This window comes from Pipistrellus kuhlii, unplaced genomic scaffold (assembly GCF_014108245.1).
Source record: "Pipistrellus kuhlii isolate mPipKuh1 unplaced genomic scaffold, mPipKuh1.p scaffold_m20_p_2, whole genome shotgun sequence".
Lineage (NCBI taxonomy): Eukaryota > Metazoa > Chordata > Mammalia > Chiroptera > Vespertilionidae > Pipistrellus > Pipistrellus kuhlii.
The window spans coordinates 20,395,100-20,415,732 of NW_023425515.1; the positions used below are offsets into that span (position 1 = coordinate 20,395,100).

At 43.0% G+C, this 20,633-nt stretch overlaps 1 long non-coding RNA gene across 1 annotated transcript in view; it reads left to right on the plus strand.

Moving 5' to 3' along the window:
* LOC118723924 overlaps positions 1-18,835 on the plus strand; it is a 68,272-nt gene extending 49,437 nt beyond the window's left edge. The window contains exon 3 of the long non-coding RNA XR_004989417.2: positions 18,742-18,835. This is a non-coding gene — a long non-coding RNA (uncharacterized LOC118723924). The remainder of the gene's footprint in view (positions 1-18,741) is intronic.
* Positions 18,836-20,633: the final 1,798 nt, after the last annotated feature.

Sequence of the window (20,633 nt, forward strand, 5' to 3'; positions counted from 1 at the left end):
GGTCTTTCTGTTTCAGACAATTTGCATCCAAATATTCTGGTAGGCTGTCCGCAGGACAGTATTACTAAGTCACACATCCTATGTGTTACCCTTGCCCTCAGTTTTTATCAATGGCCATGACCCATCAAATCCAGCTGAACTTCTTCCCTTGGTATTGACAACATTTCTGCTCTCGTGTAACCTACCTTTTGGGGCTTATTTACAAACCACTGACATAAAAACCTGTTCTTGACAATCTGGTTGTTTTACATTTCTTCATGCCTGAGGAAATGGTATGAGAACAGTTTGTTAAACTGTGAGATTACCTTTGACACTCGATGGTAATCAGCTCAAGGATGGGGGATGTGTCCTGTATCTTTTTGAATTTATTCTCCAATGCAGCAAACCCTCCTGTGGAGATGCCCACCAGAGAACCCAATCTCAGCCTCTCCACGGGGTCCCAGGGCAGAGGGGGCACAGCCTGTAGGACTTGGACATAGAGGGCTGTTCTGGTGCTGGAACAGAGTGAGATGGAGGAGGGGATGTGAAAGAGAGGGGGAAGGACTGAAAGTGATGGGCAAGCTGGGAGAGCTGGTGTTGAAGATACATCCTATCTGGTAGACATCCTGGAAGTGCTGGATCACTGTGGGCAATACCCATATTCTCTGGGGTGGCACAACAGCAGGCTTCCAGACTGGTATGTGATGAGAAAGAAACATACTGAGAAGGGCTCACACTAATGCCAGGGAGAGGGCTCAGGTGGGTAGAAACTACACGGAAAACTAGCACACAGGTCATGAGATTGAGAGCTGATAGGCAAAAACCAAGTTGACAACCGATATCTTTTTAGGGCAAAGACTGGCTTAGCAGGGATTGCAGGAGGCTAAGACCTCATCTACATGCAAAAACTGGTCTGAAAATTTCAATAAGCATCAAGCTAAAGTGTTTGATGAAATTTGGCCATTGTTTTCGTGTGTGTGTGTGTGTGTGTGTGTGTGTGTGTGTTGTATGTGTATATATAGATGGAGCCTAAGAAAAGACTGTAGATGATGCTGATTTCCTGTAGCTACACACTAAAGAACTTATGAAACATCTATTAACTCAAAAGGCAAAACCTGGGTGTAGGACAGCTCTGATTTCAAAGATTCTTTTAACTGTTCCCAAAGTAGCATTCATATTCATCGTACTCTACTAGAGGCCCTATGCATGGGATTCATGTCCTCCAGGGATCAGTACGCAGTGGGAGTGCCACTCAACCTGGTTAGCTGAGTGGCACTCCCACTGTGGGAGCACACTGACCACCAGGGGGAAGCTCCTGCATTGAGTATCTGCACCCTGGTGGTCAGTACACATCATAGCAACTGGTTGGCCAATCATTCTGGCTGTTCTGCTGTAGGGTCGCTGGGCTTTTATTATATAGGATGCTTTTATTTTGGGTGCCTAAAACATAGCTCTTTTCTATCCCAACACTACTGTCATGCTTTCTTTTAATACAAATAGGATATCTCCCCTCACCTTCTCTTATCTTCCCTCTTCCACTTTGTCTTCTCTCATTGCCTCCTGAGACTTTCTTTGGCACTTTGCGAGGCCAGTCCCAAGAATCAAGTTCAGAGTAAAGTTTTGTAGAGGAGTGTGGGGCCCAGAGATGTAACAATTCTTTTATTTCTACGTGTTTTTCATGGCAAGAATAAGAATTCTTATTCTTTTTCAGAATAAGAATTCTTATTCAGATGTAAAAATTAAATTTTTTTGAGAAATCTTCATGTGTAATAGAACAAGTCAGGAGATGTCAAATGGTTGTTGCTAAGAATAGAATGTTTTCCAGTTCCAAACATTATTTTCAAAGCAAATATGTACATATGATACCTGCAAGTTTTGAATTGCAAATATTGACTCAGTGGATGGATGAACCCAGGTTGAACAAGTTCTGTGTTTATTTGTTTCCCCCAAGGGCTGGGCCTATTATAACTCCTCAACTGATAAATTTTTTGGAATGCGATAATTTCCACAATATTTAACTTCTGTGAAAAATGCCAAACAAATTTTTATTACCCATTTGAACATTCATTTAATGGCCCTGGCTGGTGTGGCTCCATTTGCTGGGTGTCATCCTATGCAGTGAAAGGCTGCTGGCTTGATTCCTGGCCAAGGCACATGCCCAGTTTGCTGGCTCAGTTGTGCAGGAGGCAGCTGATCCATGTTATGCTCCCACATCAATGTTTCTCTCTTTCTCCATCCCTCTCCCTTTCTGTCACTAAAAATCAATAAGCTATTCTTAAAAAAAAAAAAATTCATTTTATGGCTGAGGCTAAATAGCTGGTCTCACCCATCTCTTCTTCAGCGATCCCTGTTGCTGACTTACATCAGGAACGAGGGGATTTGCTGAGAGCTTCCATTGATTTTTAGTACTCTCATTCTGAGACTTGAGTGCTAGCCATTTGATTTTAGTGTTCTCATTTCGAGACTGGTGGAAAATGATAGAATTTCAAAATGCTTTCAGGATTAGTTCTGGAGATAACCATGTGCACAAAATCCTAAACTGTGAAGTAGTTTACTTACATCAAGTCATAAACTCTAAGGCACTACACACAGTTAGTTGTTTTTAAATATAAACAAAGCAGAGCAAGGTATGCATTGTTGAATCATTCATATCAACTGGAACTGTCAGGGAGTGCAGCGATTTAACAATACCTAAAGTTTCTATCTTTAAAGTCAAGAGCAGGCAAATAAATTATTAGGCAACCTACCTAGGGACAACATCATTTTCGTAAAAATCTGTACCATCATCTTCAAAACAGCTGATAATATCAGAGGCATTTTTGAAAAATGTACTTGTAATCGATGATGTCTCTGTTGCTACTGGCCCTTGGCGAGGATGCAGGCTGCGCAGTTTCCTCAGACCCACTGGAAATTTCCCGTCCCTGATGGGGCTTGTCCACCAGGCTCCACTGGTTTGGGGCAATGTTGCCACGTGGCCCCTCACCCCTGTCAGGGGAATGTTGTCACTGAAGAAGGGTGTTACCTGAGGCCTCATTTCTCTGGACATCAGGGCCCTGGGGCCTCACGTTGCAGGACATTATCTCCACTTTTTTGCTTCCAGGCAAAGGTTGTCTTGAGGAACTTGGATCCAAACATGTAGTGAAACAGTCTATTTGAATTAATTATTTTAAAAATATATATTTTATTGATTTTTTACAGAGAGGAAGGGAGAGGGATAGAGAGTTTGAAACATCTATCAGCCGCCACCTGCATACCCCCTACTGGGGATGTGCCCACAATCGAGGTACATGCCCTTGACCAGAATCGAACCTGGGATTCTGTCCAAAGGCAGATGCTCTATCCACTGAGCCAAAATGGTTAGGGCTGAATTAATTATTTTTAATCAGATCTCACATGGGCAGGCATGGCATTGCGTTAGAAAATTCACACCTGCCTTTTAGTAAGCCTTGAAGTTGATATTAGTCCTACTAATATCTCAAAAAATGAGGAGAGGGCTGGAAACTTGCCCCAATTCTAACTCCTTAATTTTGATATTTAGCTCTGATTATCACTGGGAAGGTTTCACAGCGCTTGCAATTTCTGGAAATATTTTTAAAAACCAATTCCTAGGATATTACTTTTGGTGTAAGTGAAAGCTCTAGAAAATGTTGAGGTTAAAGAGAGGAATGAGGTTTTTATGGAAAATGTCTCACCTATGTGACGGCCGCGTGCTGCCCCCTTCTGGAGCTTTTGATACTTGCACAATTTATTTATTTTATTATTTTATTTTTTTACCAAATCAAGGTTTATAAGCATTAGCTTTTCTCAGGGCAACATATTATCTTATCATTTTCACATAATAAACCAACTGTCACCAAAATATTGCCAGATTTAAAGAACATGTGATTATAGGTAAGTCCACAGAAACTTTGAATTTCTAATTACATGTCATAGCCCTTTTCACCCCCATCTTCAGGACTAATCATTTTGTACATATTTTCAAATAATGTGTCTAACAAAATAGTGGTATTGTTTTTTTTTTTTTTCTAAACTTGGGATAGAGCACTGTGGCTTCTTTTAAATTTCATATTTGTGAAATGTTTGGAAATTTGGTTAAATTTTTTTTAAGTGGGTTTGAATTCCAGCTCTGCCCCTTGAGTACTGCATAACTTCAGCACGGCTGTTAATTTCCTGGAGTCTATGCGTCTTCCTCTGTTATAGAAGGGGGGACAGTGTCCTTCCAAAGCACTTGAAATAATGCCTGGTGCAGAGCCTGTGTGCAAAGGCGAAAGCAGCAGCTGGTGATTGTAATAGGCCTGGTGACCCTGGTCTCACTCCCCTGAGTTACTGCGTGAGGAGACTGTCCTACAGGTCATCTCAGTTCTGACGTCGCTGGCCCTATGGATGCAGGACACAGGGGAAGGAGGAAGCACCACGAACAGTGCCCTCATCTCCTCCCACCGGGGAAGGCCTTTCCTTCCCCACCACACCTGGGCGGAGCAGGTGTTCCACGTAATTTGCCATGTCAACCAAATATAAACCAGTCAGGAGGTTTTAGCTAGAAATAAATGATAAAAGTTAATTCAAGGGTCTTAGGGTTTGCAAACTGGAAATACAACTAGGCAATACCCAGCAGGTTCTGAAGAAGAAAAAAAAAGCCGATTTATTTATTTATGTATGTGTGTGTGTGTGTGTGTGTGTGAGAGAGAGAGAGAGAGAGAGAGAGAGAGAGAGAGAGAGAGAAAGAGAGAGATATTGATTAGCTGTTTCACTTATTGATGCATTCATTGATTGATTCTTTTTTTTAAAATATGTTTTATTGATTTTGTACAGAGAGGAAGGGAGATAGAGAGCTAGAAACATCGATGAGAGAGAGTCATCGACCAGCTGCCTCTTGCACACCCCCTACTGGGGATATGCCCGCAACCAAGGTACATGCCCTTGACCGGAATCGAACCCGGGACCTTTCAGTCCCCAAGCCGACGCTCTGTCCATTAAGCCAAACCAGTCTTGGCCATTGATTGATTCTTGTATGTGCTCTGACCAGAGACTGAACCTGCAACCTTGGCACATCAGGATGATGCTCTAATCAACCGAGCTAAGAGTTCCTTTTGTAAAAGTACATTCTTCAGAAGAATCAGTTTTGCATTCTTAGCTTCTGGATTGGTGTGAGGTGATAATTTTCCAGATGTCTGATGTCTGGCTATATGAGATAGATGGTTGATAGATAGATAGATAGATAGATAGATATAGACATAGGTACAGGTATATATCCAGTCATTGCTGGAAAGTTTAAAAGTTTAAGTTCCCAAACTAGTTGTAGCAAAAATAGCATCTTTGCCTCAGTATACTTGGTTTTAATATTTTAGCAGCTTGACTACAGTGACTCCATCTTGCTTCTTCACTCTTTGCTTAGCTGGGAGAGGCTCCTGGTGTGGGCCCCAGTTTCTGAGCACTTTGGGGAGTTAGATGCAACGGGGGCCACTTCAGATGCTAGACCCCACAGGGGTGCACAACCAGTCTGCCCTGGGACCACGCTTCCTAGGTGCTGTCTCTGATTGGGCAAAAGGCTCAGCAGAGAAGTGGGAGCGGGTAGGCAATGACAGGGGCTGCAGGAGTTGGAATACAGGGCCCTGATCAATGCCTAAGAAATGACTGGAAGAAGGCACACTGACTGAGGGACCGGTGACAGGAAATCCTGCCTTCTTGTCCCACTAAGGATGGGAGAGAGCGGGACACAAGTGGAAAACTACAAAGGTTGGTAGGCGTAAAGGACATGGGCACCTGTAGGTGTTGGGTGGCAATGAGGAAAGCGGAGCCCTACCCTATCCTTCCTAATGGCTACATGCCAAAGGAATGACTCTTAGGTCCCCGAGACAGACACTCCTGGGTTGTAGGACATACATTTAGCAGCTGGCAGGAAGGTCAAGGCCTATCTTCAGGTGATGGCTAGAAAAGCAGTAATTGTCCTGGCAGGAGAGCTTTCTCAGGCAGACTTTTTTTTTTTTAGAGATGAAGAGAGAGAGAGAAACATCAATGATGAGAAAGACTCATTGATCGGCTGCACACCCCACAATGGGGATTGAGCCTACAACTTGGTCATGTGCCCTGGCCTGGAATAGAACCTCGATCTCCTCCTAGTTCATAGGTTGTCGCTTAACCACAGAGGCATGCCGGCTGGGTTCAGGCAGGCATCGTTATGGGAGCTGTGTCGTCCAGGGGACAGCCTTACGCCGCTAACGCCAGGCTGGAGTTGGGTGTCTCAGCTCAGAGGTTCGGGAGCTCTGCAGTTCTCATGGAGCCTTCTCTGACCAGTCTGGCTGCTCATGGGCCTTGATGTGTCATCTCTGATGGCATTTGGAGACTGGAGCATTAATGGTTCATCCCTCACTCCACAGGATTATCTGGGAGTCCCTGTGTGCTGGTCAGAGCTGGAGAACAGCTGTGCACTGTTTGCATTGCTCACTAGTTGCTTTATTTGTATCGGTCTCACCTTAATTAAACAGATAATTCACTTATCTGAGAGGAGAGACAACATCTGATTCTCTCTATCTTCCACCAGTTGGTAGCCCAGTGAATATTCAACTAAGCTTATTCAACCCAATTGAATAATACAGAGTAAAGAAAGTAAAGGAAAAACACTTTGGAATAGAATTTGATTAATTTGGAAGTTCATAGAGAAGAAAAAACAAGGGGAGCGTTGAAATAAAAAAAGATTATTGTACTGGCCTTTTGACAGGAAGAAAAAACTAAAATACATCCTACAACCTCCTATGTTTCTGAAATATTTGTGTTTGTCAGGGTGGGAGAGAATTCTCCCACGTTTCTGAAATATTCTAAAAATATTTGCTATTTGATTTTTAAAATATGTCAGGGCCCATGGCAGGCATCCCAATGTACCTCACAATGACATAATTTTTTAAAATTTAAAAATACAACAGCTTTTATTTAATCAATTTATTTTTAAATACTCACCAAGGATATTTTCCCATTGATTTTTAGAGAGAGTGGAAGGGAGAGGGAGAGACAGAAACACCAATGTGAGAGAGACACATTGATGGTTACCTCCTGCACAAGCCCTAACAAGGCCAGGAACCTGCAACTGATATATGAGACCTTGACCAGAATTGAACCCAAGCCCTTTCAGACTGCAGGCTGATGCTCTATCCACTGAGCCAAACCAGCTAACACCACAATGACATATTGGTTATTTAGAACTAAAACCTTTTTGGAAGCCGCAGGAGCAGGAGCAGCTCTGTGATGCTCCTCCATCTTTCTAACTGAGGGAAACAGCCCTTCATGCCACAGGTGCTTCCCTGCTCCTGAGGCCCGGAGACAACCCAGGTCACAAGAGTCACAGAGTCAGAGCCAGCCTGTGCAAACAAACCTTGTAGCACCTTCACTGACTTACTGCCCAAGCCCAAAGCTTGTTTAGATGTTCTAATGAGCACTAACTTTCTTTGCCCTCTCAATTACTCACATACTTATTTATATTTTTGTCTAAAAAGTATTAAAAAGGTACCTAGCTTGGTCATTTCCTTGAACCTCATTTCATGATCTGAGCATTGTATCTTGATTCTCCAATGTGCATGTGTTAAATGGGTTTTTCTCCTGTTGAACTAGTATTGAGTCCATTTTATTATTTTATTACTATAGGCCTGGTGCACGAATTTGTGCACTGGTGGGGGTCCAGCTGGCCCGCCCCAATGGGAGCCAGTTGGGGGCATGGCTGGTGAGGGGGGAGGTGCCATACGTGGTTGGTGGGGGGCAATGAGGCTGGATCAGGCCGGTTGGCTGCTGCAGTGCACATCATAGTGACCGGTTAATTCTGGTTGTTTCGGTCATTCTGCTGTTTGGTCACTGGGAGACAGGATTTCCAGCTTCCCAACAAATACAAGGAAGGAAGAAATTTTTCAGGTACATTCTATAGGTGATGTTAAAACCAGATGTTTGTGTGTGTGTAAAGAGAGAGAGAGAGAGAGAGAGAGAGAGAGAGAGAGAGAGAGAGAGAGAGAGAGAGAGAGAGAGAGAGAGAGAGAGAGGAGACTTAACAAGGCTGAAATAGTGAAACTATCCACTAATATAACACTTATCTAAACCTAAGAATAGGCACAAAGGAGTTTATTTCTTCTAGATGCTGGGGATATTTCAGATCTTGCCAGCTCTGTGGCAGGTGGAAGGGGCGATTCTTGGACAACAGGTCCCCCTGGAGGGAGGCCAGCTGCACTTGGCCGAGTCGTAATGCTTTCATCTGAGGTGTTGGCATGAAGGCTTCACCGCTGTCCCTCCTCACTCCCCCGTTATTTTTAAGGGGAGGCCATGGTTGGCTAAGGGTCGGGGCTGCACAGAACTGAAAGACAGGGCTGCTTGCCTGCATTTCATCTAACAGCCTTTCCCCCTATAACATCCTCAACACATTGCATATTTCAGTGACTCTCAGCTGAGCGATTTTCCCTCCCAGGGGACATTGAGCAGTGTCTGGAGACAACTTTGATTGTCAAAATTTAGACATTTGCTACTGGCATCTCTTGGGTAGAGGTCAGGGTTGCTGTTAAAATAAACATCCTACAATGCAGAAGACAGTCTCCCACTACAAAGAATCATCCAGCCCAAACTGTCAAGAGTGCCAACAAGGCTGAGAAATTGCAGTCTACATTTCTGTGGGTCAGCTGACACCTTACTATGCAAAGTGTTGTCCCCAGAAGACATGAGCATCACCTGGAAGCTTGTGAGTAATGCAGACTCTCAGGATGCACTCCAGACACCCTGGGTTAGAATCTGCATTTTCGTAAGACCCCCAGGTGATTTTTACAAATGCTCACTTCTGAGAGGCATACCTAATGTTTTCTGAGACCCACAAAGGGCAAGGCAGGGTGATAAATGCTTCCAGTAGCCAAGTCTAGAAGAGATGTGTTTCGGCCCTGACTAGGTAATGCCTTTGAATTCACAAAAACTCACTTCTCTGTCTATTTTTATTTTTCATTTTTACTGAAGTTTCTTTCACTCACTTCATTGCTCCCTTTTCTTCCCTCCCCTTTTCTCTTCTACGATAGTTACTTTGCTTACTCAAAGATGTATTCATTGGTTTTCATTTCATGCATGTGCATGGCTCTTGCTAGGTCTTTCATTTTGAGCCACTCTTGATAGAAAAACAAAGCAAATGAAACAGAAAACAAAACCCCACACAAACCAAGTCACTTATCTCTTTAATGAAAGGAAATGGTTCTAGAGGGAGAAGTGGTAGAATCTGGAATGCCAGCCATACTTTCTGAAACCTGATATAGTGCAATTAAATCCACCCTCTGCACTGAGCCTTCTATGTTGAGAAATTAAAAGGGGCAATGAAGCTTATGCAGCAGTAATTCAATCAGAAGCCAGTGCAATCAGTCTCTGTGATAAACCTTTGGTCCACATAGCTTTGGGTTTTGAACAGGCAATCTAAAACTCTGGAAATAGACCATATTGACTTATCAGCAACATTTCTGCTGAATCTAGGTATAACAGTAGAACTAATGAGGAAAAAAAAGTTAGTCCGTCCACCATGCAGTGTACCATAACATTATGGAGTCTTTTAGATATCTTATTTAGAAATTCTCTCTCAAGCTAAAATGTTAAGCCATTAAAGCAAACTTCAGTTCAACTGGAACAACATTCACTAAACACTGCTTTTATTCTTTGGATAAGAATTGTGGGAGATTAAAAAATATTAAGATACAATCCTTGCCAGTTTATTTGGGGTGGTGATGGTAGAGTATATAAACATACGTAGAAGTTTGCTTATGGTAAGTATATTAGTATGCATATCAACAAAAGAGTGGTGGGAATTTATAGAGAAGTATTCATATTTATTTTGTTATAGAAAAGTAGGTTTGAAATTTTACAAAAAGGGACTGAATAGACTACAGTTCCTACAGATCTGTGGTTTTCTCAGTGACATTTTATACTCTGTTAACAATTACATTAAATTTCTGGGAAATTTAAGGAGCTTACATAGACTAATATTCTTAGTTTATTACTCCTATTTACTCTTGTTTTCCCAAGAATTCCTTCGTAGATATTTTTCAATTTTCTCATCACTTAATAACTTTTTTTTTTAACCTTAAAACTATAGTAATACCAAAGCAAAGACTTATTCTTTTTGATTGTGGATCTAAGTTAGACATGAAGGACAGTGGCCAGGTAGCTCAGTTGGTTAGAGCATCATCCCATAAGCCAAGGTTGTAGGTTCGATTCCCTGTCAGTGCACATAGAAGAATTGACCAATGAATACATAAATAAGTGGAAAACAAATTGATGTTTCTCTCTCTTTATATCCTTTCCTCTCTCTAAAGTAAATCAATCAATAAAAATATTTATAAAACTCTGATATTGGGAAACAACAAATTTTATTAATAAGCTTGAAACAACAAAAACACCTTTTAAAAAAGACAGTGCAATTATTATGTAAATATTGAAGACCTGCTAAAAACAATACATTATGGGAGTTTTATCAATTAAATAAAATTTATCTTGCTTAGGGATGACTTTAAAAAATAATGCCCGTAATAGTCATCAAGCAAATATCTTCACTTGGCATCTACAGTCACGTGCCATATAACAATGTTTTGGTCAACTTTTACAATGGTGATTCCATAAGGTTAAATAGAGCTGAACATTTCCTATTGCCTAATGACATCATAGCTGTTATAATGTTAGAGGGCAACATATTACTGTTTTGGGTCATCTCAGTCTCTTCATAGCAAGGCTACCAGCTAGAAATGCTTGGGGAACTCACGTGAGTCCAGTGTGAGCTTCCTATAGATGGCACTCCTTTCTAAACCAATGTTATAACTGACTTACTCTGGTGCTCTGGTGTTTCTTATTACAACTGCAAGATGGGAGAGAAAGAGAGAGAGAGAGAGAGAGAGAGAGAGAGAGAGAGAGAGAGAGAGAGAGAGAGAGAGGGAGAGGGAGAGAGGGAGAGGGAGAGAGAGAGAGATTGCCTAGAGTGACGAATGCACTCAGAAAGAGCCAGGAGGCTTTGGCTAGAAATAAATGACAAAGATTTATTCAAGGGTCTTAGCGTTTGCACACTGGAAACACACCAAGGCAAAAAACCCTAACATGTTCCCAAGAAAGAAAAATGAAGAGTTCTTGTTGTAAAAGCCACATCCTTGAGTATAATCAATCCTGAGTTCTTATGATTGGCTCAGGACGATTACCAGCCAGATGCCAGATGGTCTGGATGCTGGATACCAGGTGGAGGATGAGTGCCAGGAGTCTGGTCGCATCCTGAGTCCTTCGGTGGGTAATCAGAGGGCCATTTGCAGTTTAATGCATGTCTAGGCTCCTAACTGCTCGCCTCCCTGCCTGCCTGCCAGCCTGACCACTTGTGCCTGCCAGCCTGATCGCCCCCTAACCGCTCCCCTGCTGGACCAATTGATGACTAACTCCTCCCCTGCAGGCCTGATCACCCCCCATTCCCTCCTCGGCTGGCCCGATTGCCCACAACTGCCCTCCCCTGCCATGACCTGCCTCCTCTGTGTGAGGGAACGGAGATGCTGGGATCGGCCTCCTCTGTGCCACGCAGAGCCGTGGGACCCCCCAGGCCTCACTGTGTAGAGTGGCTACTGGGCCCCACCTCCACTGTGCACAGCCATCTTGTAATGATGTCATGCGCGAGGACCACCTAGCCTTTAATTAGTATAGATTACTCCTGTCCTTGTGGTGATGCTAGTGTAAACAAACCTACTGTAAACATATAGCATGCACAATGACAGCAGTTGGCCAGTGTGTGTAAGTGCGTGTAAGTGTACTCTATGTTGCTTGCATGCTGATAAAATTGCCTACCGACACATTTCTCAGCGTGTATCCCTTCATTAAGCAGCACATGAACATACTGGAGATTTTACTAACAAAAGCTCTAGAAATGATCTCCACCTTTTCCTGAGATCTAGCCAATATTCCAAAAAGACATATGCTATTTGGAAATGACAATGAGACAGTCTTTTCGTTCGTTCTCCATGACCTTGCAAATGGCTGTTGGTGCCAAAATTACGTCAGTATTTGGACTGAATTTCTAAAGAAACCCATGGGAAGTTGAGTCACACCATAGCTTTATTCAATGAGGCAACCACACGGTGAGGTTAATTTTCAAAAGAAGCCAGATGGAAGTGGATTTGCATGATAAGTTTCGTGGGGCAGGGCTCACTTTTTAAAGCTGGTAGGTGTGTCGTCCCGATGAGATGTCGAAGATCATTAGAGTAATCATGGAGGTGTGTTCACCACCATACAAAACAGGTCCACTTCATTAATAATGCTGGCCTTTCGTCTCCCCAGCACACTTGTCTTTGTCCCAAACTCCAGGAGCCACTTTCTCTCCAAATCACATCCTGTGTTTATCTTCACACATGGCTCTCCTGTAGCCTCCAGCCCTCACTGCTGGTTGCTTTGGTCCGACATAAAAACTGGGAGAACCCGTGAGGTGGGTTTGTTTTGTTTTGTTTTTTTAGTTGTTTTTAAACGAGATAAAGAAAAAAGTCTCTTTGGATTGCTGCTGGCTTACTGGCAAATCAGAAAGCTAGAAACCTGTGAAGAAACTCTTGAAAGGTGTCCGGAAATGCTGTTTCTGAGAAAATAGATGTAAAGGAATCACATTTGGGGAAATATTGACAGATATATCAATACTTTTGTTTTGTTCTGTGACAATTTTTCCCTGTTCCAGTCTCTGACCTTCACGTGTGAACCATGCTGACAAAAGCTGCAGGGAAGGGGAGGGTGGGTCCCATCTGGGCACCCTTTAAACCAAGCGCATCACCCATATTTTGCCAGGTACATCCTGGTCAGAACAGAGGAAAAAGGGGGGTGCCCATTCTTCTAGGAAGAAGGAGGTAACAGAGGCTGAGGGAGCACCTGGTGAGACCAGGTGTCCGAGTGACTCCGGCTAGGCCAAAGTGCTGGATGTGGAGACCTAAGATGGGGTGAGGGCAGAGTTGAAAGAAAGGATATCTCATGAAATGATTCTTTTCATGACATTTTTGCAGAAGACCAAAGAAAACCAAGCAATGCTTCAAAGAAAAGGAGGGGCACTGTTACCCAAAGACTGTGTATTTAATGGAGCCAGATAACTGGATTCTATTTGTATTTTTCTTTCTTAGTGGGATAGGGGCCCACAAGGAATAGTAGAGACTATAGAGCAGTGGTTCTCAACCTTCCTAATGCCTCGACCCTTTAATACAGTTCCTCATGTTGTGGTGACCCCCCAACCATAACATTATTTTCGTTGCTACTTCATAACTGTAATTTTGACCCACATGTTGAGAACCGCTGCTATAGAGCCTAAGACCATCGGAAAACACAGATATTTACATTACAATTCATAACAGTAGCAAAATTACAGTGGCTTACTTTTCTTAACTGAAAGTGCTCTCACCTCCCTGCATCTAGGCCAGTAGATCCCATTCCCTTTGGCTACTTAAGGGCCTGACTTTGGAAAGTCTCATCAGTTTCTGGCAGCATCCAGGTTTCCATGGCTATCGCTGAGAGCATACACATGTACTCTCATCCCCCACCATCTTTTGAAAATAATTTCTTGACCTCTTATCATTCTGCAGCTCTTGCTTCATTTCTCGGTCCCCTTTCTATCAACATTCCTTACGATGACTGCTATGCCTCCTGGCTCCCATTTCACACTGTCTCTGCCATCCTCTCTGGCCAGGCTTCCAGCCCCACTGCCCCAGGAGCACTGCTCTCGTCAAGGCCATGGTGACCTGCCCTGCGGACACCAAGGGTCAGTCCTGGCCCTCAGCGTGTGACAATGGCCCACTTCCTGCTCCTGCAAACAGTTGCTTCCAAACACCTTATTGTTGGGTTTCCTCTTACCTCACTGGACACTCTTTCTCAGCCTTCTTTGCTGGTGTCTCCTCATCACCCTGACTTCTAGACAGATGTCACAGGGGTTGGTTTTCAGACCTCTTTTCTTCTCTCTGCATTCCTCTTTATGATCTCAATCCCTCTCCGAGGTCTCTCCAATCCACATTTCCAACTCCGACCTCTTCCTTGCATGCCAGTCTCCCGTACACAACTACCTACTCAGTTAGTTCATGGGCATGTCAAATTCTTTCCACTGCTGTCACCCTGGTCAATTCTTTCTCACCTAGTTTAGTTCATTGGCTTCCTAACTAGTCTTCCTGTTTCTATCCTTGTGCCTCTACAGTCCTTTCTAGAAATGCTAGTCAGAGTGATTCTTTTTTTATGCATGTAGATCATATCTTGCCTATGCTTCAAACCCCAGCTTTTCTGCATCTCAGACTAAAAGCCCAAATCCTGATGATGGCTGTCGGGGCTCCCCACCCTTGACCGCCTCACTTCTCTCTACACACACTGGCTTCCTTGCTGCTTCTCACGAGGCAGACCTTGCTGCTTCTCACGAGGCAGACCTATTTCTGCCAGGACCCTTGTACTTGATGCTCCCTCTCTGTGTGGCATGATCTGTTTTCAGAACTCCCTAAGCTCTCTGCTCTGATTGGCCGTGCATGTAGCCTGCACTGGCCACCTGCTTTTCCCCAGTGCCTTCCCTCCCTCCCTCCCAGCTTCATTTTCCTCTCAGTACCTACAGCCTCCTAGTGTGTATACATGACATGCATGCTCCAATATCCTCTCTGCTCCTCCCCTCTAGTGTGTAAGCTCCTAGAGGTGAGGGGTTCCTGTTCTCTTCATGACTGCAGGCCCCTGAAGAATGTCCTTCACAGGTGGGTAATATTTATTGAATGAAATAAATATTTATTGAATGAAACCCTTCCCCCCCGACATGCTTTCTCTTGTAGGATATGATCAGCGGAGGGGATGAAATATTTGGAGTCAAGAATTAATCTGGTTGTCTTTTAAAATACTTTCCAGGAGTCAACTGTCTTTCCTCAGTGTCCACCAATGGTTTATGAAGTTTCAGCTTATAAATCATACTGTAAACACCATTCTTTAAGTAATGGTAATTTCATTAAGTCTATGCAGTAAGGAATGCTAATAAAGTCATAGTTTTCATCTAATTATTGAAATTCCATTTGTACATTTCCTGTGTTGAAAGAAGTAAAATAGAAAAAAATTAGAGTCATTTTTTTATAGCAAGGTGTTAGATACATAATGAAATATTTGTAACTCTACTCTTTGTAGGCGTTTTCAGAAAAATTCTTTCTAGGGAACATAAATTGAGCTGCCTGCCTGCTGTAGAAGCTCCTGATAGATGAGTTAATATTACCCTCTAGTGGAAAAGATAAGACATGCATTACTGGAACCTGAAATTCATAATAAGACTCCATCCATTCTTTCAGTCCAGGGAATACCTAGGGATTGATATTTCCAATTTATCATCTGCTTTTTATAGTGTTGAGTTAAAATTTATAATTTAATGTTTAAAATCAGAATATAAAATATTTAAACAATGAATGTACCAAAAAACAGACACAACCAGTCAACTTTTAAAAAGTGTTCATTCCTGGCCCGTGTAGGTCAGTGGTTAGAGTCTCAGCCCATGCTCTGAAGGGTCTTGGGTTTGATTTCTGGTCAAGGGCATGTGCTGGAGGCAATCAGTTGAAGTGTCTCTCTCATATATCTCTCTCTCTCGATTTCTTCCCCTCTTTCTGAAAAGCAATGGGGAAAAAAATCCTCTGGTGAGGATCAACACACCCAAAAAATTCACACTTCATAACCAATGAACAAATGTAAATTAAGAAAAGAGTGTCATTACTTTAATCTATGAAATCAGTAAAGAAGCTTGAAAATAAAGTGAAGGTGTGAGCAAAAGAGGCATTGACATTGTTGGTAGGAGCAGAAGTTGGTACTGGTTCTCAACCTGGAATCCTTTGTGTGTGTATTTGCCCTTTTTTCCTGAGGAGAGATAGAAGTCCCCTCCGATTTTCAAAGGGGCTCAGGTCCCCAAATGTTGTGAACAAATGTCCAAATTATTTCCGGGGGGCAATTTGACAATGTGTGCATACAATCACACTGTGTGCCTTTCAGAGTTATTTTGAAAGCTTAACTACAAATCACTTCAATCTTCAACAATAAGAATGTTTCAAATAAATTACATTCCAGTCCTAGGATGGAGTCACTATGGTTATCAATAATAGTGCTGTAGAATTAATGATTTTTTTTTTTCACTTGTAAATTTTATTAGCAAATGACCTAGTAATGGAGGCTGGGTAAGGAAACAGAATTCCTGATTTTTAGTTAGTTGTTTTTTTTTTTTTTTAAACTGCAAGTCACCAACTTCTCTAACACAATGGCACCATTGAAAGCCTTGGGTAAGTATGTCAATTTTTCTACCAGATTTTGTGTTTTAGGCAGGAACTTGCCCTCTGGGTCGTCAGCAGAGGTGGGGACAGGGAGGGACACACTTCGGTGACGTTGAAACACTGCACTGCTTACGAAGATACAATTCCTACCAAAGAGGAATCCTGACTCTGAAATACCATAAATGCAGCCATTACAACAAATGAAGCAGGGCAGGATCGTCAAGACACAAGATGAGAGAGAGAGAGAGAGAGAGAGAGAAAAAGGCAGGCGCAGGCCAGTCAGCAGCATTCTTTGGATTGAGTTTCTTCGTATTCATGTTTTCAATTGTGGGGCCTAAAAGGCCTGCAGCATCAGCTGCCGCCAGGTGTGTGTGTGTATGTGAGTGTGTGTGTGTGAGTGTGAGTGTCTGTGTGTGTGTGTGGTGTGTGTGTGTGCACGCACGAGGGGACGGGTAGCTGGGAGGCACAGAAGGAGGCCTCCTTTATTTTTACTGCAAACCTTTTGTGCACCCTGTGCTCCCCATTAAAAACAAAAACAAAATCTCTGCCTGTGGATCACTTCTTCAAACAATAGAAACAGAAAAGCACAATAAAAATGTTTTGCCATGACAAAAGCACTTGCAGGCCTCAGAGTCTGGCTCCCTCCTTTTTAATTTTATTTATGTATACTTTTTTTGTTTGTTAATTGGTTTCAGAGAGGGAGGCAGAAGGAGGGAGACAGAGAAACATCAGTGATGAGAGAGAATCATTGTTCAACTGCCTTCTGCATGCCCTACCCTGGGGATGGAGCCCACAACCTGGGCATGTGCCCTGACCAGGAATTGAACTGCGACCCTCCTGGTTCATAGGTTGAGGCTCAACCACTGAACCCCACAGGCCGGGCTTAGCCCCCTTGTTTTGAGCAACATCAGCATGGTTGCGTTTTCAGCTGACGCCCATCCTGGGGCTTTGGGCAAGCTGTGCCACGTGTCTTATTTCCCACGCAAGGTTTCTGAAACCCCTTCTTGCCAGTGAAGTGATTATTTGCTGAACTATTAATTGCAACAGAAGGAAGTGAACAATACATGTAAGACATCAAGTGTGATGTTTCTACTTTAAAAAAATCAGATGAAAGATCTGTTCTGGAGGAAGGTCCGATCCTTTCTCTGAGTGTCCATAGTGCTACACATTCAGGCTGCAGCCCAAATTGGTTGCTATGTGCTAGCAAAAAGGCTGACGACCAGAGTTATAATTAGGTCCTGCCTGTTTCCTTTGGAGTCTACAGTCCAGAAAGCTCACAGAAATGATGAGAGGTTCGCAGCCTTCTGTGAGAGAATGAACTATGCCCTTTTCCCCCTCCTCCCCCCCACCGGCCATTTGTGAAGTCCTGCCCCCACCTCAGAAAGTGACCTTATTTGGAAAAAGGGTCCTTGCAGATATAATTAGTTACATCTGGAGCAGGGTGGGCTTCAATCCAATATTACTAGTGCCCTTATAAAAGGACATCTGGACACAGAGAGAATGCCATGTGATGATGAAAGCAGAGGTTGGGGTGATGGTTTGCAGACCCAGAGATACCCATGGTTGCCAGCAAAGCCCCTGAAGCTGGACAGAGGCATGTGCCAAATTCCCCTTCACCGCCTTGGAGGGAAATAACCTTGCTGACCCCTGATCCTGGACTCCCAGCTTCCAGAACTTCCACGAAGTTCTGTGGTCCCAGCCACTTGTTTGAGGTACTTTGTTACAGCAGCCCCAGCGAATGAATATACCTTCCAATCCAAGTGGGATCAAGCAGTGGAATAGACCTGGAAAAGAGATGGCAAAATCACCCCCTCTTTTAAAAAAAAAGTTATACTTTCTTTAATGGTAAAAGAAGACTATGTGCTATTGGCAAACACAAGAGAGTCTGGCTTCCAAAGCATCAAGGGTTTAACAGGTGTGACCGAGTGAGCAGCGAGGACAAGGGCCAGCCCTGGTGCTGGGCGCGTTGCATAGACGACCTGTGATCCCAATGACACACACTGTTGACATAGTTCTCTTATTTTTACAGACAACTCCACCGAGTCTCAGAGGAATAAGTGATGATCCTGAGGCAGGCAGAGGTTAAGTCATGTTCAAGATTCGGGTCCAGGCTGTTTGGCAGACGTTGCCAGATCCAGAATTGCTAGAATTTAGGTTCACTAATGGTCATTTCAAGATGCTTATTCCAATACCCATTTAAGTACGCAGGATTTACTCATCATTTTAGATAAAACATGGAGTGGCAAAGATGGCGGTGTGGACGGGTTGGATTGCCATTCAGTCTCCAGAACCTCAACCAAGGGGTTACTGATTGCATCTCTCTCTCTCTCTCTCTCTCTCTCTCTCTCTCTCTCTCTCTCTCTCTCTCTCTCTCTCTCTTTCTCTGTATGTGTGTTGTAGATGGTGATCGGCTGAGTTTGGCATAACAGGGAGTCATGCACCTAACAAAACTGACATTTTCTATGAAAGGAAAGAATATGGCTGCATTTCTTAATGTATTTTTCATTGTTGTAAGGATGAAGAGCAGGCTCTACTCTAGGACAGCCTTGGCGACATCTGGTGATTCTGTAACCTGACATCAGTTTTTCAGATCAAGTGCACTTTCCTAGGTGAGAAATATCATTTTCTATTCACTTGTTAGGGTTAGGGTTAGGGTTAGGTTATATGAAATGTTTATAACCATCAAATGGAAATACCACATGTTCTACAAGATTGTTACTTGTAGAATACTACATTGTTCTACATGATGGTAACATTTATAATTTAATCGAATCCATACATGACATTTGACATATGAGAAAATGATGTACAATGATCACATTGAATGTTTTGAGGAATAGAAGAAGTTGTCCATCTGACAACTCCACAAGATAAGAGAGCTTGCTTTTATTTTAGCATCCACTATATTTTAAGGTAGAATTTCACTTAAATGCCAACATAGTTATTTTAAATACAAAATGAAATCTCATTTGCTTTCACCTTCAGTTATACTTTCTGACTTAATTTTGTATTCTGTTGGCACCTTTCCCATATTTGTGGGTAGTCAGGAAGGTAAGGATTAAAAAAAAAAAAGATGCATAGATACTTCATTTATAATTTTTTTTCAATTGGACCTAAATTAAAGTCTAGCAAATCTGTGGCATGTGAACACTCCATAAACAGTGGCAGGTTTATTCACACACTTCTCTCACATATTTTGGGAGATTTGTAATTTTGTCCCCAAATGACTTCTAACCATTATGCTTCCTTTATTTCTGTTACGGAGCAGCGCCTGTGAATAAATAGGGGAAGCATTAAAGGCCTCTCCGGGGAGTAGAGGGTTTCTTTAAATCACTTTTACAGCGGCACTTCCCGCCCTGCTTTCTCCAGGTGTGTGCTTTCCAATTCACTAATACATGTTCCCTGATGAGCTGTCTGGGGGCCTATAACCCTGTTCCTGTTTTCGGTGCTGCCAGACTTTCAGCGCAACAAGGCCTTTGAAGCAAACCTCTTCTGTCCACACAGACTTGCTTTAAATAAAAACTCAGAAACGGGCCCAGGTGCAGATGGCTGGGCTTCCCCAGTTCCCAGCCTGCCGTAACTACCACCGGGGCCGCCACTGTCCACAGTGAGACAGATGGAGTGGAAAATAATAGCGATCTTCAAGAGGAGGATTCATGCATTGTTGGTTTCAGAGAACCAATCATTTAAAAACAATTTAGCACCACAAACGGTGTGCCATTTTAGAGAAACAAGAATAGATCAGAAGTGGTGTTTCTGAGGATTTAACTGGCTGGCTGGCTCCAGCAAGAGCCCTGTGTGGGGCTAGGCATCTGCCTGTGCTTTAGAAAGACCACTGAAGCCACGCTGTGCCAGGAAACGGAGAAACCAAGAGAAAACCAGCATCAAGGCTCTTTTCTCTTTAGACGCCATCATGCATTGCTTAAATCCCAGTTTCCTTTACTAAAACAGGTTATTGTTATTGCATTGTGTACTTCAATAAAGTAAAAAACGGGGGTAAAGATGATTATATGAACTTGATGAAATATTTCTTCATTTCCTCCTGCTGATGGTAGAGGCTGTGCTCATAACACAGGTTTTCAGTAAACGAACGCAGAGGACCCTTCAGGACCACAGGGTGTATGTCCAGTATCTTTTCATTGAGAAGCTCCAGTTTAATAGCATAGATGGCACCATAGAGTTACCAATGAAACATTATCATCTATCTCAGTTTTGTTTTCTGATAATAGGGCTTAAAAGATCATTAATCAGCCGAAACTGGTTTGGCTCAGTGGACAGAGCGTCGGCCTGTGGACTGAAGGGTCCCAGGTTCAATTCCGGTCAAGGGCATGTACCTTGGTTGCAGGCACATCCCCAGTAGGGGGTGTGCAAGAGGCAGCTGATTAATGATTCTCACTGATGTTTCTA